The 15,593-nt window shown below is 45.9% G+C and overlaps 1 long non-coding RNA gene across 2 annotated transcripts; it reads left to right on the top strand.

The window, feature by feature from the left end:
• Positions 1-578: 578 nt before the first annotated feature.
• Positions 579-15,311, top strand: LOC123611542. Of its 2 annotated transcripts, XR_006718716.1 has the most exons (3): positions 627-1,137; positions 12,538-14,233; positions 14,581-15,311. It is a non-coding gene; the product is annotated as an uncharacterized LOC123611542 (long non-coding RNA). The 2 variants fall into 2 exon arrangements; XR_006718715.1 differs by having other exon boundaries at positions 579-1,137; positions 12,538-15,311.
• The last annotated feature ends 282 nt before the right edge of the window (positions 15,312-15,593 follow it).

The following is a 15,593-nucleotide window of genomic DNA, read 5'->3' as shown; positions in this document are numbered from 1 at the left end:
GGTCCTTTCCTCCCCTCACCATGGAGTTTGCAAGCCCCAGATCTGCTGGAGAGACCAGGGACGAGAAAATGTTTTAAGTTCAAAGAGCTATTTACTAGCCAGGGACATTGTTAATTTTTAATGAAGTCCTCCCCAAAGATGTGTGTCTGTGTGTGTGATTTACTCAGAAGCCAAATATTGCGTTACAAATAATGATCGGCTCTGAGACAAATGAGAACATAAGTCTTTTGTGCCAAGCTAAGGGATATTTGGCCATCCAAAGACCATCTCACAAAGAGAAGCTAAGGCCAATATGTCACTGTCCCAACTAGATACACTTGGTAAAAATTTTAGAACTAAAAAGGAAGGGAGAAGAAGAGGTCCCAGGTGGTCTTACCCCATGGATGGAATTCTTCTTGGAGACACTTGGTGGAGGTATGAGAGTAGGCATGTGCCCTCTGGGATTGCAAAATCAGGGGAAAGGTCATATGGTAGAGTCCTATCTTTCAGGGACGTTTTGGGGAGGGGTACCTGACAAAATGCTTGACAAACATTCTTGAGATGGTTACAGAAAGGGGCCCGCTCAAGGCCGCTAGAGTCAAGCAAGTACATCTTGGAGTGGATAAACCTGCTGTAGACCTAAATGGGCCCCTGTGACTCCTCACCTCTGTGTCCCAGAGCAACAGGAAGGGGGAGGGATCCCAAAACCTGAAGGGGGCTGAAATGTACACACATTTCTTCTTTCTTTTCCTCTTCCTCTTCTTCTCCTCTCTCCTCCTCTCTGTAAGAAGGTTGGAGGGCAGGGCCTCTCAGGCAAGGCAGAGCCAGAGGCCTCAGTGAAGCCTGCCTGAGCTGGTCGCCACACTGGCTGTGCAGGGTAGTTGGGTGAAAGATGTACCAGGGGCAGGTGTGCATAGGTGGGCACTGGGTTGGCTAGGTTGCTGGTACATAAATCTTCCCATATGGGAGGGGAGGAGAGGCTCTTCTAGTGAGCGAGCCAGTGCTTTCTTCCTCCCATCTTTGTCCGTCTCCACCCATCTTTTCCCCTTCTCTCTTACCCTCTCCCCCTGCAGGTAATGATTCTTCTCAGGTGACAGCATGGCTGGCTGGGTCTGGAATCCTGCCCAGGAAAGATGCAGAGGTGACCCAATTCTCATAGTAAGTCAGTTTTGATGCCTTTGCTCTGGAAAGTTCAGCTCCTAGGGGTGTGGCTGCATCATAGGTGTGGACAGAGCTTAGCAAGGGATCCTCCTTAGCCTAGACCTGGACTTGGGGCTGGGTCTGTGCCTGTGATATGTCCTCAATCTGGCATTGTGTCCCACTGTACCAAATGGGAACATGAGGGGAAGAGAATGGTCTCCTCATTGCCCAAATGGTTGATTGGTAGAGGCGGGGCTCCAGGGCCCTGGTGGCAACATCAAAGGAAGGCTCTGTTAGTTGTGAAATTCTCCCTTCCAGCCTCCCCTGAACACTCCCCTGAACACTTCCTTTGACAGGTTATGGGAAACAGGAAGCCCACCAGAATCTGGAGCAGATAGTAAATTCACAGGAAGAACCTAGATGTTGGAATGGAAGTTCCAATGCTCCAGTTCCAAGAGCCAAGCTAAGGGCCTTCTTCTCTTTGTTCTGCATTCCCCCTTCTCCGTGTCCTCCTCCATCCAGGTTTTCCCCCCAATCCTCTCCTACCACTCACTTCCCTTCCACTCCAGGTCCAGAATCTCCATCAGGCAGGGGTGCCTTACAGAGTCTTTGTGTTTGGGTGGTTAATTCCTCCAGAGAGGGAGTATCTTTGAAATTAAGTCCCACAATGGTTGAGGTTAAGAGAGTGCTGTCCTAAAAAATGAAGGAGCCCTGACTTTCCAGACTACACATACCACTTGGGCCCCTAGCCTTCCTCTGTGCCACTTCTGAGGTTCGTGCGGGCCCAAGGCTGGGATGATTTGTGCAGGCCGTAAGCTCCCATTTCTTCCCCCTACGTTGGGGACTATAATGGCCCAGAACCTCCCAGTCCCCAGTCCTTCAAGGAAAATGTGTCTAGTGGATATAGGTGAGTAAATAGGTAAATTGCAGGAGTGTACCCTTCAGTTTATTCTTACCTGGGCAGCTGTCAGGCTGGGACTGGGGATCTAAGAACTGACACACTCAAGGCAGTAAAGAAAGGAAGGTCATTCTGAAATATCAATGTGCCCCCAAATACCTGCCTTTTCTGCAAAGCTACCTTGTACTGAGTGGATACTGTTTTAGTGGATGTGCCACTGCTCCTTGGAAAGACCCTCTCTGTTATTGGCAAGAGGCTGCAGAGCATGTGAAGAGGCCGGCCCCTCGGTTTGCAGGGTCCTTGTAGAAGACCCCAAGGTAGGCTTCTGTGGCCATTGGGGCAGGGCCAATATGATGAAAGAGTGCCCCCTAGTGATCCTCATCCCCAACTGCTTGAGTTAGCTACTCCCAGGGCTCCAGAGAGGAGTCTTGGATCCCTGAGGAGGGTTGAGGGGGGCGTGTTTGGGACAGGGTTTCATACAAGGGACAGATGTCTCTCAGGCTCCTCGAATGGATTAATGGCTCAGTTGTGTTTCTGAGCTTTCCTCCTATTTCAGCCTCTACTGGGCTTTCACACAGACTTTAAAGAGATATCATCTTTAACACAAACAACCTTAAAATAATTGACAATGGGAAAAGACTTGGCATTTACTCACCTATTCACGATCCATGCATTTCTTTTTGTATCTGAACAAATATTTTCTGAGCACCTGCTCTGAGCCAGGCCCTCGAATGGAAGGTGTCCAACCTTGCAGACTCACAGGTCACTGAGTGCAGGGGAGAAAGAGGGTAGTACACTAGAGAGTGGAGAGTTCCATCTTTAAAGAAGGGAGTATGCACACAGGGAGGGTGTCATGGTAGGCATCCTGGAGGAGGTGCTTCTCAAGCTGAAGGCCAAGATGGACTGTGAGGTGTCTTCCCCATGCTGGCATATGAGGAACCTGCACTAGAAGCACAGACTCCTTGGTTCACTAAAACAGAAGCAGAAAACGTTAAGCCACTGACCTCCAGCCACCCATATGTCCTTCTCCAGGAGTAATCCTGAGAGGGAGGGATTATAAAGGGACACTTTGTGGTGTGTGTGTGTGTATATATATATATATATATATATATATATATATATATATGATATGTATTATATATATATGATATATGTACATGCGAAAACATCAAATTATGTACTTTATTTTTTTAAGTTTATTTATTTATTTTGAGAGGGAGAGGTGGGGAGGGGCAGTGAGAGAGAATCCCAAGCAGATGGTGCACTGTCGGTGCAGAGCCCGATGTGGACTCAAACTCACAAACTGTGAGATCATGACTGGAGTGGAAACCAAGAGTCAGACACTTAACCAACTGAGCCACCCAGGTGTCCCTAGATTGTGTACTTTAAATAAGAGTAGTTTGTTATTGTAACTATACCTCAATAAGAAAGAAAAAAAATTAAAAAGTCAGATAGCACTATAATGTAAAAATAGTGCCCTGTTCCACTTTTTCCTCAAGTTCCATTCCCAAGAGACAAGAGGGTCCTTCTACAAGGACCCTGCAACCACTTTTAAGTCTTACATGTTCTATCATTTAAACTTAAATTAAAAAAAAATGGATTTCTTTATTTCCTGGTGTTTCTGTTTTAGGTATTATCTACCTATTTCCTACTACAAAAGGTTAGGATATAGCTCTCTTATGTACCACTCAAGGTTAGGATATAGCTCTCTTATACACCACACACACACACACACACACACACACACACACTTCTCTTCCCTCATTCTCTTGATGTGTCTACCTGCCACGTTTTGGTTAAATTACTATTCAGTGTTTATATTATTATGACTATGTATATGGTATTAATAGCTGAATCATATACTACCATGTTTCTTATTTAACTTTTGTTTTTATTGCAGTTAAATGTCTACCTCATTTTTCATCTTCTAGGTGTGCTGTATATTTAGCATTAACTTGTACCCAAACAGACAGACAGAATCCTAAAATTGCATTCCGTGCGTGTCATAGGCCCACTGGTGTGCTCTCAGGTCCAGTTTGATCTGTGGCATCCCTTCGGGGGAGTTGGGATGGGTTGTTGTCTGGTCGCACCAAACAGCTTTCATCTTGAGACCTCCCTTTGGCTCCATTGATGGTCCTTCCCCCACTTTGCTTCCCTGTTTCCCAGATTCCTTGTCTTTGTCTTCTGGTAGCTTCCTAGGAATGGATCTGTGGGAGGCAAAAAATCTTTCATGTCTTAATATCTCTTCATTGTACTCTTCTGCAGGACTGATACTTGGCTGGGTATAAAACCCTAGGTTACAAATAATTTAATAATTTTCTTCTGTATTTGAAAAGGTTGCCTCATTGCCTTCTTACTTCCATTGTTGCCGTGGAAAACAATGATGTGATTCTGATTGCCGATCCCTGGATTTAAAATGTTTTCTGTTTCTTTCTTTGAGGATTAAAGCTTTGAGGATTTTTTCGACACGTCTGATGTTCTGAAATCTCCCAGTGTTGTGCCTTGATATGATTTTGTCCTTTGTTTTGCGTGCTTTATGGACCCATTGGTCTGGCACTTCATGTCCCTAAGTGCTGAGAAGTTTCCCATACGCTTCTGTTGTTAACTCTTCTCCAATTTAACTGTTCTCTTTTCCGAAACTCCAGTTATTTGGATGTTAGAGCTCCCAAAATGATTCTCTAAATTTTAAACAACCCCCCTCCCCCCACCACTGCCGTTACCTTTTATTTTTCTGGGAAATTTCAACCCTTCTATATTTTTGTTATCAGTTTTAATTTTCAAGAGCTGGTTTTAATCCAGTGTTCCCTTTTATAACATCATCTTCTTGTTTCATGAATTATCTTCTTGTATCCCCCCTGGGAGTAGTAATTACAATGAAAATTGTTTTCTTATTCCAATCTCCACATTATCTCTGTTTCCTTGGAGTTCATTTTTTCTGTTTGTTTGTTTTGGTCTCTGTTTTTCGTAGTTAAGGCTTCCCCAAATGACTTTGATTCTTGGCTGTCTGGTCCTATTTAAGAAGGAGGCATTTAACAGCTGATGGAAGCCCCATGTGGATGCAGAGCTGGGCTTTTGGAGGGTCTCACAGAGAAACGATGGGATAAGGTTCTGGCTGTGATGATGGGGACCCCCAAATAGTAGAATATGTAGATCATTTCCCTTGGGCCAGTCAGCTTCCCAGTGAAGGACCCTCCAAATCTCCTGCCTGGAGGCTGAAAGCCTGGCAGCCAGTGTTTGGACAGCGGGACAGGAAGCAAAGGGGGTTGGGAAAAGTGGGCTATGCCAGACCCCTCCCCTCTCAGTCTCTCCACTCTGGCAGCAGGGGTGGAGGGAGGAGAGTGGTACAGAATGAGGTGCTGATCTTCTCATGTGGCAAAGGAGGGGATCTCTTCTTCATAAAGCTGTCAGACAGCTCACCTGGTTTCAGCCTCACCCTTGCCCCTGTCTTGTGTGTCCAGTGGCTTCATTTGCTAAGATTGTTTGAGGCTCTGTTGAGGTTGCTTCTTCCCCCTCCCAGACACTCGGCTGTGGGGAGAAAGCTATAACCTCATCTGTCTGCATTCCATTTTCCAGAATTTTGTTGAGATCCCTCTCCTGCTTGCGCTCTCCTCTCCTGATTTCTTTTGCTGAGGGGTTAGGTTTTTTCCTTTCATCTCTTTCCCACCCAGTAGGCAGATTTGGGGCAGAAGCAGGATAATGGTACTGCTCTCCCCTCCCCATTTGGTTGGACTCAGCCTCCTCTTGATTTTTCTCACTGAGGTGGCTCATTCCAGACCTTGTCAGGACTGGTGCGGGCACTTGGGGCAGGAAGCTGGCAAGGTCAGTGTTGTTTGGCTGGTTCTATGACTCCAGGGCCTGCTGTGCACTGGGTTCCCAAACATCCACCAAGGATAAGCCAGGGATAGGGGTGCTTCTGTGACAGCTTGGATGACACGTGGGACTCTGCTACCTTGGTACCACAGGGCTGCCACCAAGACTTGGCAAAGGGTGACTTGAGGCTTTTTAAACTTGAGGGGACTTAGAGGCCCAGAGGCTGAGCTGGGGTTCCAGGAGGCATGTGGTACTCCCTGTAGATGTCATCTTGCTTGGGGGTGCCTGGGTGGCTCAGCTGGTTAAGTGTCCGACTCTTGATCTTGGCTCATGTCATGATCTCACAGTTTGTGAGTTTGACCTCTGTTCTTGCAGTACGTTGGGCTCTGTTCTTACGGTATGGAGCCTGCTTGGGATTTTGTGTCTCCCTCTCTCTCTGCCCCTCCCCAGCTGGCTCTCTCTCTCTCACTCTCTCTCAAAATAAATAAATAAACTTAAAAAAAATTAGTTGCCACCTTGCCTTCACCAAACCCAGTATCCAGGAGAAGGCTGGCCCACAGTTGTCCTTGCTTCCACTTTAAGAAAAAATTTTTTAATGTTTATTTATTTTTGAGAGACAGAGAGATAGAGAGAGTGAGCAAGGGAGGGGCAGAGAGAGGGAGACACAGAATCCAAAGCAGGCTCCAGGGTCTGAGCTGTCAACACAGAGCCTGATGCAGGGCTCAGACTCACCAAGGGTGAGATCATGACCTGAGCCAAAGTCAGTTGCTTAACCGAATGAGCCACCCAGGCACCCCACCTGCTTCCACTCTCGCCCATTTCCTCTAGGTGCATTCATAGGAGAGGATGGCTGGGAGAACACTGCTGCTGCCAGGCCCACCTTGACTGCCTCCTAAGGGCAGAGTGCTTGGCCTTTCAGCACCATTGAACTGTTGTGTTGTTTGACTGGGCAGGATACTAGAGTCACTTGGGAGACATCATAATGTCTGACTTATTTTGTGCAGAGGCTCTCAGGGTATGCTGTGTGCTGGCCTTGTGAAGTGTTCCTCAAAACCTGAGGTCAGATATGCTAGAGAGACTCCATAAACAGTGTTCCTTTCTTAGAGGTTCACAACGGTGTCAACCTATATGAAGAGTCTAAAATTCCCTGCAGGAAAGAAACTGTATATTTTGTTTAAGGCACCCACATAAGTGAAGACAGGCTGAAAGAAAGTAGACTGATCTCAGGAGGTATCAGGTATGGGCAAATCACAGTGTAGAGTCTAACGTCCTAATGGAGAATCTGAGAGCTCCAGAGTTGGAGATTGAGACAATGCATCCCACATTTAGGGGAGCCCTTGCCGAAAGTCTGTTGGAAGCCCAGTGGGTCTTGACCACCTGGCCTGCTTTTTCAGATTCTGTTTGACAAACTCTTCCCAACCCCATCCCAGATCCAATGTGACTGGTGCTGGAAAAGACATGAAATCCAGCACTGAGACAAAGGAGTGACCCTAGAGATGCACAAGAGGAGTTTCCTCTGAGGTCAGAGGAAACATTGGTACGTTGGCTGCAGGGAGGAAAGGGTAGGAAGAGAGAGAGGCAGAGACCTCCCATAAATTCTCCCTAAGAGAGCTATGTACCCTGTACATTTCAGACCCTTCCCTTTGGGTCAAGGGTCCTGTAAAAGTGCTGCCAAGAAATCCACTTCATCTCCATGAGGAACAACTGGCCAAAGGGGGAAGGTCAGGGTAGTGGTAGGGATGGGGGAATGGGGTGGAGGGGTGGTGCTTCCCAATATGGTGGAGGTAAAGGCAGAGCCCTTTGTCTCTGCAGCTGTGAAGCCCTAATGCTGAGACTTGGCCAACGGTCCCTTGCATGCACCTATGCTGCCCCTACCCCCAGGACCCATGAAACCCCTGTCAATGCCACAGTGAAGAGGACGAAGGACAGGCTCAGCCAGGCCCTTCAAGGTGGAAGGGGGAGGCAAGTCTTCCACACTATCTCCTTCCTTTGCTTCCACACTATCTTCAAGCCCTGATCTTCCTGCATGTCACCCTGATGGGCATTTCCTGGAGATGGAAGGGTGGGCCTGTGAGGTGCTGATGGCAGCAGCTCAAGAAGCCTCCCTCCATACCCACTGGCTTTACTACCTTGGGCAGAAAGATAAGCTTACCTCTCCTTGTGTGTAAAATGAGCATCATAACAGAACCCACTTCATACAGAGTGCTGTTGGGAGCATGAATGGAACCTTCCTTCTAATGGCATCCAGGACGTGCACGATAATTATCCTCTCTGCTGAGCAGTCTCTAAATTCTCACCTTACACCACTCAGCAGTGGGACCTCCCACAAGCCAGGTTCCCCCTTGCTAAGACTCAAAGGCAGTTCTTCAGCAAGCGACACCCTTGGCCAAAGCCATTCATGAGGACAAGTTATATCCTTCCCAACTCCTTCCTCTTACCTTGGCAAGAGCTGATTGAAACATTTTGCCTTGTCATTTATTGCCTACCCACTCCTTTGAGGTCTTTATCAAATATCATCTTCCAGTATGACCTCCCCTGATCATACTGAATAATCATTATTTAAATTGCAATCTACCCCATTCTCTGTTCTCTTCTTTCCACTTTTTTCCTCCATCAACTTTTTACCATTCTACATGCAATTTGTCTCACTTATGTATTTGCTTATTTTTTGTCTCCCTCACTAGCACGTAAACTGTGCTAGGCAGGGGAGTTCTGTGTTTTGTTTCTTGCTGTCTCCCTAACGGCTAGAGCAATGTTCGGTGCATAGTGGGTGCTGTATAACTATTGTTGACTGAATAGAATAAACTCATGGACACTTGTTCTTGCCATGGCAAGACCCATATTGTTTTATAATTGTTGGCTGCCTACAAGAAACCCCCCTCCCAACCCATTTAAGTTGTTTATAAAGTATTATAGCAATATCCTTTTGGTTGTGAGATGGGCACTTAGGGGTATTTGTGTGACTGGTCCCAATCCATTAAACCCCCCTGAGGTCTAATTGGTCTAAGTGGGCTCTGCTCTTAGAGTGAGTCACACTGTGCTCTTTAGAGGTTTTACATGGAGCACGATCCAGTGGGTTTAATTGGTTTAAGGTTAGTATCTGACACTGAGTGAGTTTGGCAGATGTAATGTCCTAAAACTTGTGTATCAAAGATTGTGCTTAAGCATGAGTATTAGACACAACACAGAGTGACTTAAAGTTAAGTTTATTTTATTTTATTTTTATTGAAGTATAGTTAAAATACAGTGTTACACTGATTTCAGGTATATGGCACTCAGTGATATGACAGTTCTGTGCTCACCATGGCAAGTGTAGTCACCATGTGTCGCCACACAACATTATTACAATATTATTGATTTTATTCCCTATGCTGTGCTTTTCATCCATGTGGCTTATTTATTTTATAACTGGAGGTTTGTACCTCTTAATCCCCTTCACCTATTTCACCTGTCCCTCCAACCTGTTCCCCTTTGGCAACCACTGGTCTGTTTTATGATTTTGTTTCTGTTTTTTGCTTGTTTGTTTGTTTAGATCCCACATGTAAGTAGAATCATATGGTATTTGTCTTTCTCTGTCTGGCTTATTTCACTTAGCATAATACCCTCTAGGTCTGTCCATGTTGTCACAAATGACAAGATCTTATTCTTTCTTATGGCTGTGTAATATTCCAGTGTGTGTGTGTGTGTGTGTGTGTGTGTGTGTGTGTGTGTGTGTGATATCTTTATCCATTCAACTATGGATGGATACTTGGGATGCTTCTACAACTTGGCTATTGTTAATAATGCTGCAATAAACATAGGGGTGCATAATATCTTTTCAAATTAGTGTTTTCGTTTTCTTTAGGGAAATAGTCAATGGCGAAATTACTGGATCCCATGGTACTTTTCATTTTTTTGAGGAACCTCTCTACTGTTTTCCACAGTGACTGTGCCAATTTACATTCCCACCAACAAAGAGTGCATGAGGGTTCCCTTTCCTGCATAGAAATAGATATATTGATCAATTGAACAGAATAGAGACTCCAGAAATAGACTCATGCATATATGGTCAATTAATCTAATGCAAGGGAGGCAAGAATATGCAATGGAAAAAATACAGTTTATTCAACAAATGGTGTTAGGAAAACTGGACAACCACATGCAAAAGAATGAAATGGGACCACTATCTTATGCCATACACAAAAATAAACTCAAAATGGATTAAATACCTAAATATGAGACCTGAAACCATAAAACTTTTGGAAAAAAACATAGGTAGCAATTTCTTGGATATTGGCCTTAGCAGTATTTTTTCTAGGTATGTGTCCTTAGGCAAGGGAAACAAGAGCAAAAATAAACTTTTGGAACTACACCCAAGTAAGGGGGTTTGCACAGCAAAGGAAACCATTGACAAAATGCAAAGACAATGTACTGAATGGGAGAAGTTAGGGATTTACTTTTCTTTCACAAAGCATGAAATCTGGAGGTGGGTCACCTAGGGCTGGTATGGTAGCTCCCAGCATCTTCTGTGTCCCAGGCTCCTTTTAATCTTTCTGCTCCTTCATCCTTTGGCCACGGCTTCTGGGCTCAGCCTCATGGTTGCAGGATGACCACTGCGGCTCCAGCTATCAAGTCAATCTCCCAACTATTAAGAGGGTTAAGATTAAGAGGAGCAGGCAAGAGGGTGCATGCCGCCTGAGTCAGTCAGCCTTCCTTGAAACGAATCCAGGCTGACATCCTTTGATTTTAATTGGAACATTTAACCTATGTATATTTAATGAAATTACTAACATATTTGGGTTTAAATCCATCATGTCACTGTTTGTCTTTTATTTGTTTCACTTGCTTTATATTCCCTTTTTCCTTTCTTACTTTATAAGTACTTGTTATTCTTCCATTCCATTTAGCTTATTAGTTATATAATCTTTTATTATTGTTTTCAGTGGTCACCCTAGAGATTACAAAATGTCCTCCTGACTTATTAAAGTTTAATATAAATTACTACTTTTACCACTTCCAGGACAATGCAAAGATTTTAGAACACGTTAACTCCATGACTCCCCTCCCATCTTTGTGCTCTTGTTGTCCTGAATTTTAATTCCACGTATATTTTAAACCTCACAAGACATTATTATTATTTTCTTATATGTCATCGATATTCATTTAGTTTTGCCCATAGCTTTACCCTTTTCATTGCTCTCCATTCCTTTCCTCATCTCCATGCATCCACGTGGGATCATTTTCCTCTTGCTCTAGAAGTGTTCCCTGAATGAGGGTTTGCCGGTAACAAGAGCTTCCCATTTTTATTGGTTAGAAATGTCTTTACGCCATCTTTCCTCTGTGTCTGGAGAAGCAGAGCACTGTTGGCTGCCCAGGGAAGGCCCATGTAAAGCCAGGCTGTCCTTTTGGATAACATGGGCCGGGTGGAAAGTTCACACCCCATTTCGTGGGTGTGAAAGTGATCAAGTAAAGCCAGAATTTGACAGAAGTCAGAGGCAGTCATTCATTCAATCCTGACTTGGGCCAGAGGATCAGATCTGGACCTGATCAGATTTTGGAAGGAGAACTGCTCTTGGCATCCCCTCTGACAAATCAGCGCTGTCCATCAGGCAGCTTGGTGCCAAGGCTTCAGTGTCCAGCCTCCCTCTGAGCAGGCGGTGGGGGAAGGAGAGCCGCTGAGTCTACCCAAACCTCCACTTTCCCGCAAACAGAAGAACTTTATCAGGACTACTTTCTTCATAGGGCAGCTCAAAAAACATTTTGTAAACTGCTCTCCCCATACATTCCTCAGATAAGCCTGAGTCCTGTGCAGATGCAAGAGAGTGGTCTTCAGTGCCCCTGGCTCCCACCAACTCTCGGCAGCAAGAGTGGCTCTGGCTGGATTTCTTAGACCTTGAGAGGTTCAGGCCCAAGGTGAATTGATGGCCCCAGGGAGCCCAGAGTGAATTGGGCAATTCAAGTCTTCTCCAGAGGGTATCCCTCTGGGTTGGGGTCTCGGCTGCCCAGCCCCCACATCCTATACTCCACACCAAGCAGGAAAGCCACACAGAGGGGAGGACAGGGCAGAGAGGCATGACACGGTCTCCTTCCTCCCCTCAAAATCACAAAGTCCCACCTGCCAAGCTGAGTAACTGCCTCTATCAAGGACGTAGGAAACAAACAAAACAGAAACACAGCTTACTTCTGTCTGGACTCTGAGTTCTCTCTCTCTGGAGCAGGAAGAAAGTTGGAATGCATTTCGGGTGGGCTGCCTATGTTTAGACATTTTTCTGCAGGCTAAAAAGAGAAGCTGAAGGTTTCTCCTTCTCTAAATTTTATTTTGCCGAGCAAAACAAAAACTCATTCTAGACTGTTCCTCTGTCTGGAACACTTTTCCCCTGGATGCCCAGGGCTCATGCTCTCACCACAGGTCTCTGCTCAAATGCCACCTTCTCAGACCTCTCCAAACACCCACGTAAAAGGCTACAACCACTGACACCCCCACCTCACCAGCCACCTGAAAACCATTCCTCTTCACTGCTTTAGCTTTTTCTGTCACCATACTTTATTTATCATCTGCCTCCCCTCACTAGACTGTCACCTACATGAGGGCAAAGATGTTTTGCCCTTTCCTATGCTCCAGGGCCAAAAAGAGTGCTTGGCACATAGTTGGTGTATGAATTATTTATTGCCTCATAACAAATTAGTCCAAAATGCAGAAGCTTGCAACAACAGCATTTATTATCTTGCAGTGACCGTGGGTCAGGAACATGGATGCAGGTGGCTGGATCCCCCACTCAGCCTCCATCACAAGACCGCTATGGTTGTGCTATCCTCTGAAGACTCAGTAGCAAGGACCGGCTTCAAGCCCACAGCATTGTTGACAGCCTTCAGTGTCTTGCAATCTGCTGACTGACCTCAGTTCCTCACCAGGCTGTTGGCCAAGGTCTGCCCTCCATTTCCTGGCACTCTAGCTCCTCGTAGAGCGTCTCACCACGTGGCAGCTGACCTCATCATAGTGAGTAAACAAGAACGACAAAGAGACTGTGACCAAGACGGAAGTTACCGTCTTTTATAAACTAATGTTGACTTTGAGGTCCCATCACTTTGACTGTATTCTAGTCATTAGAAGCAAGTTATTAGGTCCAGTGCCTACTGAAGGGAAGGGGATTACACAAGAATATGAGCACCAGGAAATGGGAACATGGGACCATTTTAAAACTGCCAACCACATTTGACTTTCAATTAGTGTTTGTTAAATGGATGGATGGGTGAATTTGGATACAAGCAGAGAGGGAGAATAGAGACAGGTAGGGGCATACTGCTGTTAAGAAATTGTTTCCTCAGTATGCTGGAAAGCCAAGGGACATGGGCATCAAAAGGCTTGCCTCTTTCTACTTGTCACATGCTTTATTTTCAAGATTGGTTAACTTCTACTCTGATTCCAGCCTCCTCATTCACCCAGAAATGCACATGTGCATGAGACATACAGACAGGAGGACAATTCAGTCTTCAGAGAGGTGAAGATGTTGGCAAGCTTACACATTGGGCTCAGAGGTTTGTAAGTTGCTTTCAGAGGAAAGGCTGGGGAATTTGTTAATTCGGGGAAAAGCACATTTTTTCCCACTTGCACAACTCAAATAAGACTGAACACTCCCATACTGGAATTTTCCAAACCATTTCCATTTCTCAGATGGAGAGGAGGAAATTTGGACAAAGCAAAGGCTTATTTTTGAGGGAGAAATGAGTTATATCTGTGGCATACCTTTTGTGTGCTCAGCATGATCTTGCATCTCAGGCCTAGAGAAGAAGTAAAGACACAAGAGGAACACCCAAGGTGGCTGCAGGGACCAAGCTAGCCTTAGGGAGATGACAGTGAGACAAAGGGACAACATTGCCTCAATGTGGTGTGCTGCTGGAGATCAAGAAGAGGGGATTCATAGGGCTGACACAGGCAGGGAGAGGTTCTGGAAATAGGTTGGTTAGAGCTTCACCTTTGAGTATGAAAAGTGTTTGAATAGGAGGGCATTCTAGGCAAGGAGCAGCATAGGAAAAAGGCTCAGAAGTGGGAATTGGTGCAGTATGACCATGGGCAGACAAATAGGGCTGAATAAATGGAAGGTGTATGTACATGGTGACAACTAAGAAAATGATGAGAGTCTGAGGGGCAGGAGCTTCCTGAGTTTAGGAGGTGGGGTTAGTGAGAGTAGTCTTGGAAGGGAAACGAGGAAAGTACTAAAGTTCGGGGGGTAGTTGGCTCATCACTGGACCCAGGGCTGAATAGCCCCCAGGAACGATCGGTGGTGGGGCCGTCATCACGCCTTCCTCATGTCAGAGCTGCTGAGGAACACAAGTGGGTCTTGGTGACAGCTGCCAGGGGATCAACAAAGTTCACCTGGATTCTTTGTGGTCTGCTCTCAGGGAAAAAATCCACCACAGAGAGATAAGGTAGGGTCCCACTAGAACTTCTTGTGACTCCCCCCCTTCCTCGTCTAGTTCCACCCACATCCCCTTCCATTCTCCTTGTCCCCATTCTCTGCTTAATTTCTGTGCACTGCCTTTATAGCTGTCTGGCACTTTGTGTATTTACTTATTTGTCTTGCATATGGCCTGTTTTTCCCACTGCAATATAAGCTCCACGAGGGCCGGGATTTCCAGGTGAGTGCTGGGCGCATGGGAAAACACCCAGTGTCTATTGAATGGAAGAGGCCTTGTTACAAAGTGATAAACCGTGCTTATAAAGAGCTCCATCTGGTTAGGAAGCCGGGATAATAGATTTGCTGCTTTGCCCACAGTCAGGGCCCCTGCGTCCGTATATGTGTGCACCTTTACCTGCAGAGAAGAGCTCGTCCTTGCTGGGAACAGCCTCCACCTCAGTCTGGACACCAGGGAAAGCCACAGGTGACACAGCCTCCCTCAGGGTCACACTGATGCCCCTGCTTTGACTCACCGGAACACCTCAACTCCCCCTGCCTCCGAGTTCAGGGCTCCTGCACCAGCCTGCCTCTATCCCCCCTGGATGCCTATAGGAGTTCCATCTTCTCCCTCCCCTTCTGCCAGCCTCCATGGGTGCCAGACTGCCTCTGTGTGAGACCCTGGCTGGGAAGGGCAGGCAGGACTGGGCTTTTCTCTCCTCCATATCCACTCCCAGCCCCAATAGGCACCAGGAAAAAGGGTTGTTGGTGGTGTTTCAGAGGCTCCATGACCCCATAAAATATGCTTCATTTTTCTCAGAAAATGAGCCATTTTTTCCCTCTTATGTTTTCATATGGTGCCCAGAAGTCCCTGGATTTCCTGGAATTTATATGAAGAATTCCAGCTATTCCAGCTGTAGTTTTCACACACAGAGCTCCTGCCAACAGACTTTGGCCATCTGGGGGCAGCCTGTGGCGGTGGAGTGAGCTCTGCTCTTGAGCTCTAGCCACCTGGCAAGGGCTTCTCTGCTGACCCCCTACCATGCTTGTGGATATCAAAAAAAAATTTTATTGAGTTATCATTGGCATATAATAAACTACACTGAACAATGTGTTAAATTTTGACTTAATATATGCACCCATAAAACTGTCACCAGGATCAAGGTAATGAAGATGCCCATCACCTCCAGAGTTTCCTGTGCCCCTTTATAGCCCCTCTCTTCACCCCTCCCCCTCCCCCTCCCCCTCCCCAGATAACCACTGATTGGCTTTCTGTTCCTATAGATGAGTTTGCCTTTTCTAAACTTTTATAGAAATGGAATCATCCAGTAGGTATTCCTTTTATCTGGCTTCTTTCACTCAACATAGTTCCTCTGAGATTCATCCATGCTGTT

This window comes from Leopardus geoffroyi, chromosome C2 (genome assembly GCF_018350155.1).
Source record: "Leopardus geoffroyi isolate Oge1 chromosome C2, O.geoffroyi_Oge1_pat1.0, whole genome shotgun sequence".
NCBI lineage: Eukaryota > Metazoa > Chordata > Mammalia > Carnivora > Felidae > Leopardus > Leopardus geoffroyi.
Note: the sequence above shows the minus strand (reverse complement) of the source record. Positions and strands in the feature narration are given on the sequence as shown.